The sequence below is a fragment of the Staurois parvus genome, unplaced genomic scaffold, assembly GCF_062004578.1.
Source record: "Staurois parvus isolate SC_StPar_1 unplaced genomic scaffold, SC_StPar_1.0 ptg000017l, whole genome shotgun sequence".
NCBI classification, from domain to species: Eukaryota; Metazoa; Chordata; class Amphibia; order Anura; family Ranidae; genus Staurois; species Staurois parvus.
In genome coordinates this window covers 6228700-6241329 of record NW_028317813.1, presented here as the reverse complement: position 1 = coordinate 6241329, position 12630 = coordinate 6228700, and the positions used below count along the sequence as shown (strand labels likewise).

The following is a 12630-nucleotide window of genomic DNA, read 5'->3' as shown; positions in this document are numbered from 1 at the left end:
GCGATGTGACCCAGAAGTGGGTACATATCAAAACCAGGTACCCGCTCCCCCCCCCCCCAAAAAAAGTGCCAAACGTGGCAGTGGGGCTGGGAGGGGGGGGGAGGATGCAAACAAGCTGAATTTCCCTTTTTGTGTGAAGTTTCGCTTTAATTGCTGTAGAGAGTAATTTTAAACCCTGCTGTTAGCTCTATTCAGAATAACCACCCAGCTGAATGATCAGAGGAGGGGCATACACCCCTTCGTGTCTCTAGTTCATATACTTCTGTCTGGGTATATCAGTTAGAGAGAGACTAACAAGTCCCAAGGCAAACCTTGTGCCCTACAACAACTCATCAACACCTTATCCATCCAAAACTTCCAACAACAAAGCCTGACATAATCTGACAAAAGAGAAGAAATACTATTAAAGAATTGTAATGAGCTTTTAAATACCCAGATTAGAAATCAAGGAGACAAAAATAGGCTACAAAACCAGCAAGAATAGACTGTGAAAGCCATGTGATCAGGAAGCCCTGAACTTTGTGGCCCACCCAGTCCCTACTCTGGTTTACGCAGCAGTGAGAGGCATTTCTTATTCCCCTCATTCCAAAGAGGAGTACTGTAAACTAATTTAACCTGGAGAAGAGGAGACAATGGTGAAAATAGCAGTGTAGTATGTTATAGCATGTCACAGGCTGAGAGCGACATTAGAAATAGTGAAAAACTATATCCCTTACCTAGACCCATCTTTTATCCTCTTTTTACTATCCCTTACCCTATTTAATAACCCTGGACTCACCTCCAAACCTCTTAATATTTTCTCTCACCCTTGATGCCCTAGGATTCATCTTCACCCAACCCATAACATTTACTAAAATGCTTGTGCAACGCCAAAGCTAGCCATACAAAGTTCAAGTTTCAGAAGGTTCAACAAATTCATTCTGTGGGTAGCCTTGTAGACATCACCATGCTCGACAAAATTGGGATTTTTGCGTTACCATAAAATCCTTTTCTTGGAATACATCCAGAGGACACAGAGGGGTTAAATTATCGCTACATGGGTTATGCTTTAAAAGTGATCTTGTTCAAATCCCTGTAGCTAACTCATAGATGGAGGGTGTAGTCATTCTTAACAAAGAATAAGGCTGTCCCAACAGGAGGGACTGAGTGTCTTATAAAGCCCTTCTTTAAATTTTCATAAAGCCACTGACTGAGCACCTTTAATTCAGGTTCTAATAGAGAACAAAAATACGAGCAAAGGTATTTCTGCCCCTGGAAGCAATTCAATGGGAAAGTCAAACAGGCAATGAGGAGGCAAGTGACCATCATTATTTTTATCACAAATGTCTTAGAACTCATGATACTGTGGAGGCGACTTGTTGTAAGATTGAGTACTCAACACAATTGCTTGTGAACCCTTGCTCGGTGGAGGAATTGCTTGTTAAGATTCTTTATAATGTTCCTTGCAATGGACAGACGTAAAATTTATACTCTTTGTCTCCCAGTTGATGGAGGGATTATGAACAGAGAACCAAGGAATGCCCAAGCAGTATAGCACTAGCAGTATAGCAGTACTACCATGAAAGATGCACTCTGCTTGCCCCTTCCCTCCTCTGTCCAAACAAGAAATCCTTTGCATTTTGTGAATGGTTTCACTTAATACAAAGCCTTCCAAGATTGGGCAAGGGGAGAGGAGGATAACATTCAGTGGCTGCAAGGGAATCTGCAGCTAAAGAATCAGAGACCTGAAGGTTCAGTGTTGGAAGTATAGCAATAGCTATACTCCCCACGCACGGTAAAAATGTAAACTAAAGAGATAATTCCACAAGGTGGCACACACCTTGTTGGATTTAACAACAAGGTGTGTATTCTTGCAGTTCTTGGAGTTCCTCTTTATGTCAGAATGTATGATCTGAACACTAGATCCAGCTTAGTGCAACAAAAAGTTCCAAAAACTAGATCAGCATGACAGGCAAGCAACTTTCATCTTCAGAAGGAGAGGTCAGCAACAGAAGCTTCCGTAGTCTCTCCAGAGTGGATTTCTGTCATTTTTGTGCATATGGTAATTGTATGCACAGTACCTTTTTTTGTAGAAGATACAAAGGCATATATGGTTTCTGACAGATTGGTTGGGTTCCTACAATTAAACTGATATTAAACGCTAAAGTTACTGATCTGCAAACTATCCAAAGAAAAATTAGGTTTGGGAAATGGTTCTGTGCCACATCCTTCCATTTTCTCTAGTCCTTGGATCTGTACAGTATGTTGGATTACAGCACTTTCTAAATCATTAGTGGATGTGACTGCCCTCTGCTGGAAACATTACTTTTTTCTAAGAACGGACCCTTCTTTTATTACCATTGATCTTTGATCCAAAAAATATATATATTTCTTTTTGATTAAGTGAAGCAGCTGGTGTTGTTGGGTTGAATGATTAGCTGACAAGACTAGCTGAAGCAGGTCTGGTTATTCTGGGTTTAAAATTCAGATTTTTAGGTTACCTGTAAAATTACATCACATGACACAGATGAATTCATATAAAAGACTACTTGGATTATGCCTTCACCTTCAGGTAAAGGGATACTGGCTAAAACCAAGGCAGGAATCTCTGGCCAAGCAAAACTCCTCCCAGGTCAGCTAAACCTTAGTTCTGCAGTAAGCAATCAGCAACACAGACAAGAGGGGAGGGATCTCTGTGTTCTGCGGTTTACTTCAAGAAAAGGATTTTACAGGTAAAGCAAAAATCCTAATCTCCTAATCATACAGGCATGAAAATTACCTGGTAAAACTTACTATATGTGTAAACAGAGACCAGGTGGCAGCCTTACACACATGAACAACAGAAACTTGATGCTGAATAGCCCAGGAAGCACTAACACTCCTTGTGGACTGGGCCTTAACCAGGAAAGGAGGAACCCTGCCCTTGATACCATAGACCTGAGAAATGAACTGATGAACCCCCCTTGGAAACAGTGGATCGAGAAGCAGCCTGATCCTTATGATATCAAGCCTCTGTTGCCAAGCTTTGTAAGGTCCCCAGATGAACATCTAGTCTGCAGCTTTCAGCCTCAATGTTCTCACTGTAGCACTCTGAAGCTGGGTTTGTTGACCCTCGCTATTGTTGGGCCTCTTGGCACAACTCTGTTTGCCAAATTGTTGCCTGCTCTTTTCATTCATTGCTTGGGATGTCCCAAGGTCTATGAATATCAAGCCAGTTTCCTGCACTGTACGATTAAGATAAGAGGAATTTTGACTTCCCTGTGAATTCCATGTATTCATGTATTAGAGTACAGTACATGACACAGGTTCCCCTCATCCTAATCTTGTGTTACTCTGCACTCGTTGCCACATAACTGTGGAGTAGGGTACGATTATACATGGATGACCAGGGGGTATGTCCTTTAAAGCTTTGCCAGTGTCTAGTCACGTGAAGGTACCAACCTATAACCCAGGGTCTATGAATATCAAGCATGTGTGCTGTGTACTCCAAGATATCAAATTTATAGGCAAGTCAAAATTACTCTTTGTCCTTGTAAAGAACAAATGCTCTTAACAAGAGAGGCACTACTTTAGAGACATGTCTGGAAGATGTGATAGCCACCAAGAAGTCTACTTTGCAGGAGGGTGGGTGGGTTAAAGGGGTGATTTCTGCAGGACAGAAAGAGCCAGTGTAGCGCCACCCCCGTAAGGGCCGCTAGTAGATGATAGTCCCCACAGGCTGCCCTGACCTTGTAATCCTTCTGCCACCTCTGACACTCTGGGTTCAGACATGGTTCACATTTGCAACGACACCAAAATGGAGGCAATATTTACTAGCAGTTGCAAGTCAACAGACAAAGGCAAAAAACTGTTAATGCAATTATCAATTAGTGTAAACCGTTTGGTTCCAAAGGAGTTATAACACAGATATGTAATAAAGAAAAATCAGACGGTAACTACAAGTAGATCCTTAAGGAACTAGGGACACAATGAAATTTCGGCCACCGAAGCATATTTGCCGAAAATAGCTCTATCGGCATTTTGCCCACAGGAAAAATTTAGCCGATACAGGGGACTGTGTGTACTGCAGATGTTGGAGCGTCGAAAGAAGGCAGGAGAGGAGCAGTGTATACAGTGACTGGCTGTCACAATATGTCAGTATCAGTTTTTAAATGCAGTTGCTGGGTTTTTTTTTTTCTTCACTATAACTCAGAAATCAGCTGTCACTTTCCCCGAACTAAAAGAAACAAAGTTTCTTTTTAGTTTCTTTCCCGAGCTAAAAAAAAACAAATTTTCTTTTTAGTTTCTTTCCCAAGCTAAAAGAAATAAAGTTTTCTTTAGCTCCAGGGAAAGTGACAGCTATGGTGAAGAAAAAAAAAAGCCGGCAATTGCATTCAAAAGCTGGCACTGACATATAGTGACAGCCAGTGAGGGAGCCTCTCTGTATACACTGCTCCCTCACTGTATACACTGCTCCTCTCCTGCCCCCTCCTTGCACACACTGCCCCCCCCCCCTCCTACAAAGAGGACTTGTCGCTTAAATGCTATTATATGCTATCACATAGGGGACTATTGGTCCCCTATGTGATGGCAACTAAATCACAAGTTAAAAAAAAAAAATAAAAATATACATGAAAGTAGGGGGAATAAAAAAATTGAAGCCTCCCCACATACACAGACACTTTGGTATCAGTTAGGTTTTCGGCCACATGCATTCTGAATTTTTGGTATCGGTTTCGGCACCAGAATTTTAATTTCAGTGCACCACTATAAGGAACCAATGACCCCAGGTATAAAAGGAAATGTCAATGCTCTCCCTTAAATTCCTGATACCATGGGCCAAGAATACCTAGCACAGTGTATAATAAACACTATATATGTATATGTATTTATATTAATATTATAATAACTTCTGAATGTGAAATCATACCTAATATTCAGACGTAATATACCAATTTTCAGCTTTCAATGCTCTCACAATTTGAAAGAAAATTACTCATGCAACACTGTACCCAAATGAAATTTTTGTAATTTTGTTCCACACAAATAGAGATTTCTTTTGGTGGTATTTAATTAGCACTGTGTTTTTAATTTTTTTGCGCTATAAATTAAAAAAGACCGAAATTTAAAAAAAAATATTTTTTTCTTCGTTTTTGTTATAACATTTTGCAAATAAGTAATTTTTCTTCATAAATTTGGGCACAAAACATATACTGCTACATTGTTTTGGTAAAAATAATCCCAATCGGTGTGTATTATTTGGTCTGTGTGAAAGTTATACAGTCTACAAGCTATGGTACCAATCATTGAAAATTGATCACACCTGATCAAACCTGATGTACTGATGGCCATCTCATTTCTTGAGACACTAACAAGCCAGGACAGTACAAATACCCCCCAAATGGCCCCTTTTTGGAAAGTAGACATTCCAAGGTATTTAGTAAGATGCATGGTGAGTTTGTTGAACCTGTAATTGTTTACCCACAATTCTTTGGAAAATGAAGAAAGTAAATAAAATAGTTTTTTTTTCACACAACTGTTATATTAACAGGTTATTCCTCTCACATGGTATATGCATACTTGCAGCTTCACCCCAAAACACATTCTGCTGCTCCTCCTGAATATGGGGATACCACATGTGTAAGACTTTTCAATAGCCTAACCACATACAGAGGTCCAACATCCAAGTATTACCTACAGGCGTTCTGGAGGCATAAATTACACATCCCATTTCCTGACTACCTATTACATTTTTGAAGGCTCTGGAGCACTAGGAAAATGGAATTACCCACAAAATGACCCCATTTTTTAAAGGAAACACCACAATGTATATTCTATGAGGCATAATGAGTCTTTTGAACATATCATTTTTTTCCACACGTTTTCGGAAAATGTGGAAAGAAAATGAAAATGTATTTTTTTTACACAAAGTTGTCCATTTATAAGATATTTCTAACACATAGCATGTACATACCAAAAATGACACCCCACAATACATTCTGCTGCTCCTCCTGAGTTTTGGGATACCACATGTGTAAGACTTTTCCAAAGTCTGTCCACATACAGAGGCCCAACATCCAAGTAGTACCTACAGGTGTTCTGGAAGCATAAATTACACATCTCATTTCCTGACTACTTATTACACTTTTGAAGGCCCTGGAGCACCAGGACAATGGAATTACCCACAAAATGACCCCATTTTTTAAAACATACACCTCAATGTATATTCTATAAGGCATAATGAGTGTTTTGAACAGGTAATTTTTTTCCACAAGTTTTCGGAAAACGTGGAAAGAAGATTAAAATGTATTTTTTTTTACACAAAGTTGTCAAGTTATAAGATATTTCTAACATATAGCATGTACATACCAAAAATCACACTAAACAGGCTGAAATGCTGTAATACTAACACTCAGTGGCTGAATGTCTCCTTGCCATGGAAACTCTGCTATACTGAAGTTTCTATCTGCCAAACCCAGCTCTGATGAAGAAGGGAGCACCCTTCAAAACGTGTTAGCTTGTATCCCCCCCCCTTTGGATTTACCTGTAACTCTGTGTGGATTATGGTTTACTGATGCCTGTTTTACCATCACTTTTGTGAGTATATTTCCTAAATAAAATACAATTAGTCACAATTTATTGAGGTAATGCGCAAGGTTTGTGCGCTCTTTCTTTCATCTCCTTCTACAGTTAAGACTTTTCCATAGCCTGGCCACATACAGAGGCCCAACATCCAAGTAGTTTCTACAGGCGTTCTGGAGATAATCATTACAAATCTAATTTCCTATTACATTTTTGAAGACCCTGGAGCACCAGGACAATGGCATTATCCACAAAATTACCCCATTTTGGAAAGCAAAAATCCCAATGTATATTCTATGAGGCATAATTAGTCTTTTGAACATGTCATTTTTTTCCATGAGTTTTCAGAAAATGTGGAAAGGAAATTAAAATGTCATTTTTTTCCACAAGTTTTCGGAAAATGTGGAAAGAAAATGAAAATGTATTTTTTTTACACAAAGTTGTCCATTTATAAGATATTTCTAACACATAGCATGTACATACCAAAAATTACACCCCAAAATACATTATGCTACTCCTCCTGAGTATGGCGATACCACATGTGTAAGACTTTTCAACACCCATGGCCACATCCAGAGACCCAACATCCAAGTAGCACCTTCAGTCTTCCAACACATAGCATGTACATACCAAGAATTACACCCCAAAAATACATTCTGCTGAGCAAAGGGTAAACAAAAAAAATTACCTATGGTTTTTGTAGTGCAGTTGTCCACAGAGGAGAGCATTGGTCCAGGCAGCAAGCAGGGACGTGGTCAGTGACAGCGAAATGAATCGCCCAGGCAGCAGGAAGGAATACTGTCCATAGTCACTACAGGCAGCAGGCAGAGATATTGCCAGAACAGCCAAAACATTGGTCCAGGAAGCAGGAAGATATGTGGTCAGCAACAGCCAAATGAGTTGTCCAGGCAGAGACATGGTCAGCACAGCCAACATATCAGTCTTGGTAGTAGGCAGGAACATGGTCCATAGTACATGTAGCAGGCAGAGGTGTGGTCAGTTCATGCGACAGGCAGAGGCATGATGAGAGTAAGTCAGCAGCAGGCAGAAATATCAGGCTTAGGGCCTTAGTCAGATAAGACCTGGGTACAGGTGTAGAGGCTTCGTCCCACCCAATCTCTTAGAAGACTACGGACTAACAGACCCTTTTCTGAGAATTACAAAACCCGGAGAAAACCAAAAACTTTGCTTTTTCCACTCGGAAAATCTATTCTGGAGCCCCTCACATGCATGAGACCCCTGTGTTGTCTTGAATCCAAGTAATACAGTGGCAGGGCAAGAGATCAGTTCAGGAGGCAGGCAAAAAGCATGGTCGATTAACAGGCCGAGGTCAATTCACATGGAAGGCAGAAACGTGGTTGATATTTCAAGCGGCAGGCAGAGGCATCGTCAATAAACAGTCCAAGGTCAGTTCAGGCAGCAAGCAGAGGCATTGTTGATAAACAGCCCAGGTTATACAGGGAAATAGCAGATGGTGAACATTGGAAAAATATCTTGACTAATAGCGGTGATGTGTGATAGATCCGGAAGCACTCTCCAATACAGAGTCCTGGTTGGGAAGGACATTAGTGATAGTAGTATTGGGTGTCACGGCGAATTTGATTACTGGAACATACACAACATTTTTTGGGAGGTTTGCGGCCTGTCTGGTTAAGAGGGAGGATATTGGGGAAATGCATCTCATGGAGTCTGGTCCCTGAGTCAGTGCGAATTTGTTTAGGGGCATGGCCATGCGGATAGAGAAGGGCTGTAACAATATCCTCTTGATACTTCAGGTAGGTTAGGGATCTTTGTGTGCACTTAGAAAAGATGACACACGAATTGTACAGGGCTAACTGAAACACGTAGATGGCAACCGTTTTATACCAATAGATTGATCTCCTGGTGGCTAAGTACGACTGTAACATCTGGTCATTCGTATCCACCCCCCATGAACTGGTTATAGTCATGTATACATCTTGGTTTCTGGATGGGACCTTGTTTTGTTTGAAGTTGCACCGAGGTGTCATCATGAACTGAGGAAAGCATATAGACATCCCTTTTATATTTCCACTTTAGGGCTAGGATCTCTTCCACAAACTGGCTGTTTCCCCCCATTTTAATTTTGTAGCGACCAATCATTGTGGGAAGCCCATTCGGTTGGCCAGTGCAGTCCCACAGGCGACAGTTTACTTCAAATAGAGATGGCAGAATAATGGGAGACTTATGTAGAAATTATCTACGTACAATTGGTAACCCTTCTCAAACAGAAGGGTAGGGTACGGTATCCAGGGGGGTCTAGCTGGCTGTCCTTTCCTTCATAAATCTTGAAGTTGTAGGTATATCCGTGGCCTTGTCTCATGCCTTGTAGAGATTTACTCCATATTTGGCCCGTTTACTGGGGATGTACTGTTTGATGCCAAGCCTTCCAGTAAAGTGGACTAGGGATTCATCAACACAAATATTTTTGTAGGGGGTAAACATTTCCTTGAAGGTACAGCAAAAAAAATTGTTTAGTGGCTGAATTTTGAATAGCTTATCATATTCAGGATGATATCGAGGAGGGCACTGGGTATTATTATTGAAATGCAAAAACCTCATTATCATCTCATAGTGTGTTCTGAGTATACAAGATGAATAGACTGGCATATGATGTATAGGTTGGCTAGACCAGTAGGCATGGACTTCATTTTTTTTTTGTCAGTCCCATCTTCAGAGTAAGCCCAAGAAACATTTTACATTGCTCCACGGTGAGGGGTTTCCACATAAATGGGTGGGCATATGACGAATTGGGATTGCTGGCTATATATTGGCTGGCATACAGGTTACACTGCTCCACAATGTAATTTGGCAGATCATTAGTAAAAAATAAATGAAAAAATGGGGTATCATTTTCTGCTTGTATCTGAGGGCCTGGCTGTGCTGTAAAAGGGGGAATTGCAGATTCTGCTGAATTAGCAGGCAGCCACGTGGGATATAAAAGTACATCTGGGAGGTTAGTATGGGCCCTACCATGTTGTGGACAGGAAACCCTGCTACTAGTGCCTGGCCTATCATCTGGCAATGTGGCCCTGCTTGTACTCACTATGGCACCAGGATTTGTAACGCTACTGGTGGATGCCTGCCTATCTTCTGGGAGTGCTGCACTGCTTGTACTTGCCACTGCGCTACTGCATGATCTCAGATCTCATAAACCTCTTTGTTTGGACTCTCTCCTCCTCAGAATCTGTTGCTGACCCACTGCTTTCAACTGGCTCATACTCAGAATCTGAGATTATGAGTCTGACAGAGACAGTTCCCCGCTAATCTCGTCTGTCATACTCAGTATCTGGAAAGCCTCCTCACTGGTGTATAATTTTTTTTAGACATTTTGATGTTCACTGGTACAGATGTGGATTTGACACTGATACTCTGTGACAGATATTGATCACTGGTACAGATGTGGATTTGACACTGTGGGTATAGGATTATAATTTTTTTTTTCTTTTTTTATGGTTGAACTGCATGGACTTTGGCTTTTTTCAACCAGACTAACTATATAACTAAGTAACTATGACAGATATTGATCACTGTTACAGGTGTGGATTTTACTAAGGTACACTCTGGCAGATGTTATTCACTGGTACTGATCTGGATATTACACTAGAACTGTGTGACAGATATTGAGCACTGGTAAACTGTGACAGATGTGGATTTGACACTGTTAGGCAGTGACAGATTTTGATCACTGGTATAGAAGTGGATGAGCACTGTTACACTGTGACAAATGTGGATATGACACTGGTAGGCCATGACACATGTTGATCACTGGTACAGAAGTGGATGAGCACTGATACACCGTGACAGATGTGGATCACTGGTACAGATGTGAATTTTACACTGGTACACCATGACAGATGTGGATCACTGGTACAGATGTAGATAACTAGTACAGATGTGGAATTTTACACTGGTACACCGTGACAGATGTGGATCACTGGTACAGATGTGGATTGTACACTGGTATGTCGTGACAGATGTGGATCACTGGTACAGATGTGGATTTTACACTGGTATGCAGTGACAGATAAGGATCACTGGTACATAGTGACAGATGTGGATCACTGGTATGCCATGACAGATGTGGATCACTGGTACAGATGTAGAATTTATACTGGTATGCTGTGACAGATGTGAATCACTGGTACAGATGTAGAATTTACATTGGTACACTGTGACAGATATTGATCACTGGTACAGATGTGGGTTTTGCACTGGTACGCCATGACAGTTTTGGATCACTGGTACAGATGTGGATGACTACTGGTACTATGTGACAGATGTTGATCACTGGTACTGTGTGACAGATGTGGATCACTGGTACTGTGTGACAGATGCAGATCACTAGTGCACTGAGAGCTGTGTGGGGGACACTATTGGGTGATGGTTGTGTGTAACTCACAGTTTTACACAGATTGGCTCTGCTTCTCCTCACTACCGGGCTGTGTGAGGAGAGACAGAGAAGATCAACTGAATGGCGGCTGTATTGACATTACATGATGGCTGTGATTGAACACAGCCATCATGTGATCAGAATGGCCAAGCAGAGAGCCCTTCTGCCAAGCGGCGTTCCACTGTGTCCAGGGGACACAGGCACACCGAGAGCGTGCAGCTCAGAGCGGCGGAAGCGGTTAAGTTAAGATATGAAGACAAGAGAGGAAAGGTCTTGGCAATGGAAGGTGTCCAAAATATTCATCTAGCTCAGTCAAGATCACGAGGAGTTGCTGTGCAATGGCAACCAGCAAGAAATGTTCCCTGCTAGAAGCTTGGTGGTACAGGAGGATGAAGTGTAAAGGTGTCTGCATGAAGTGTCTTTAGGAAGAAATTGCTCACTGTGGGCCTATGTCTGCTCACCAATCTTGAAGATACCGAGGCTCAAGGGATGGAGATGTCCTGGCTCTTGAAGAATCTGTTTCTCGGGGAAGATGTCAGAACTGTGCACCTGACCATGCTGAGGCTCTGCTGGGCTTGGCACGGAGCTGATGTGGGTGACCCTAGGCAGTCTCTGAACAACAGGAGGCTGGATTTTGACGGTCTGCGAGCGGGTATGTGGCTCACCCGCTGAAGATTCCCAGCGCTGTCTAGGCTGCATGGCCTGCTCTACACACCCTGAGCAGTTGGGCCCTTCCTCTCAACCTCAGACGGCGGTCCCAAGAGAGCGAGTCGTCTCTTGGGCCAGGCCATATATATCCTCTCCCAGCATTCATCACTTCTGTCCAGCTGGCTGGATCTTGTAGTTTTCAGCAGCACTGGCTCCATGTCAAGACTCGACACTCCGGACTACATGTCCCACAATCCCCTGCTCTCAGTAGCGGTCCTCTTCCAATGCTTTCAGGGCACAATGTTATAGTCACTAGGTTGAACACTAGAGGGAAAAAACTCAAGGCAGTCTTTGCAAAGAATGTCTGGCGATCGTGCAGGTGTTTTTAAGAAAGTAGGAATGACAGAGTCAGGAACCCATATGTCCCTCAATACCTGGGCTTCACAGTCATGCAATTAAAGCCAGTGACTTGAAGCCAGATGGAATAGGAGAACCTGTGAGAGCAGGTTTGGCTTGTTTGGATGAGACCAGGGGACATGTCCTAGCAGTGTGAGTATGTCTATATGGGCAAGTTTGGTGCAACAAGAACCAATGGCTTCTTCACTTGCTATATTTTGTGGAGCAGTCAAGACAAAACTCACATTGGAAGAAAGGCATACATTAGCTTGAAGTCCAGGGAATTATCAGAAATTTTGATGGCAATGCTTGAGGATCCTTAGTCCTGACTACAAACAGAGGTACTGTGTGGTTGAATCTGAAGATCAGGAAATTCACATCCAGAGTCCTCCATCTCTGTCAGATAGGACAGAAGTTGTCAGGGTGAAGGGCCCACTAGGCGGCGCCCTTAAAAAAAACAACACCCCCCACTGTAGTGTCCGGTACCCCCCCAATGTAGTGTCCTCTGCCCCCTTTTCATCAATCCCCCACTGTAGTGCCCTCTGCCCCGCTCCCCCCCCCCACAGTAGTGTCCTGTACCCCCCCCAGAGCAGTGTCTTCTGCCTCCCTTCACACCACATCCCACCCACTGTCGT

The 12630-nt window shown here is 42.3% G+C and overlaps 1 protein-coding gene across 1 annotated transcript in view; it reads right to left on the bottom strand.

Moving 5' to 3' along the window:
- Positions 1-12630, bottom strand: part of PRPF40B (pre-mRNA processing factor 40B) — a 162042-nt gene that overhangs the window by 40698 nt on the left and 108714 nt on the right. The window lies entirely within an intron of this gene.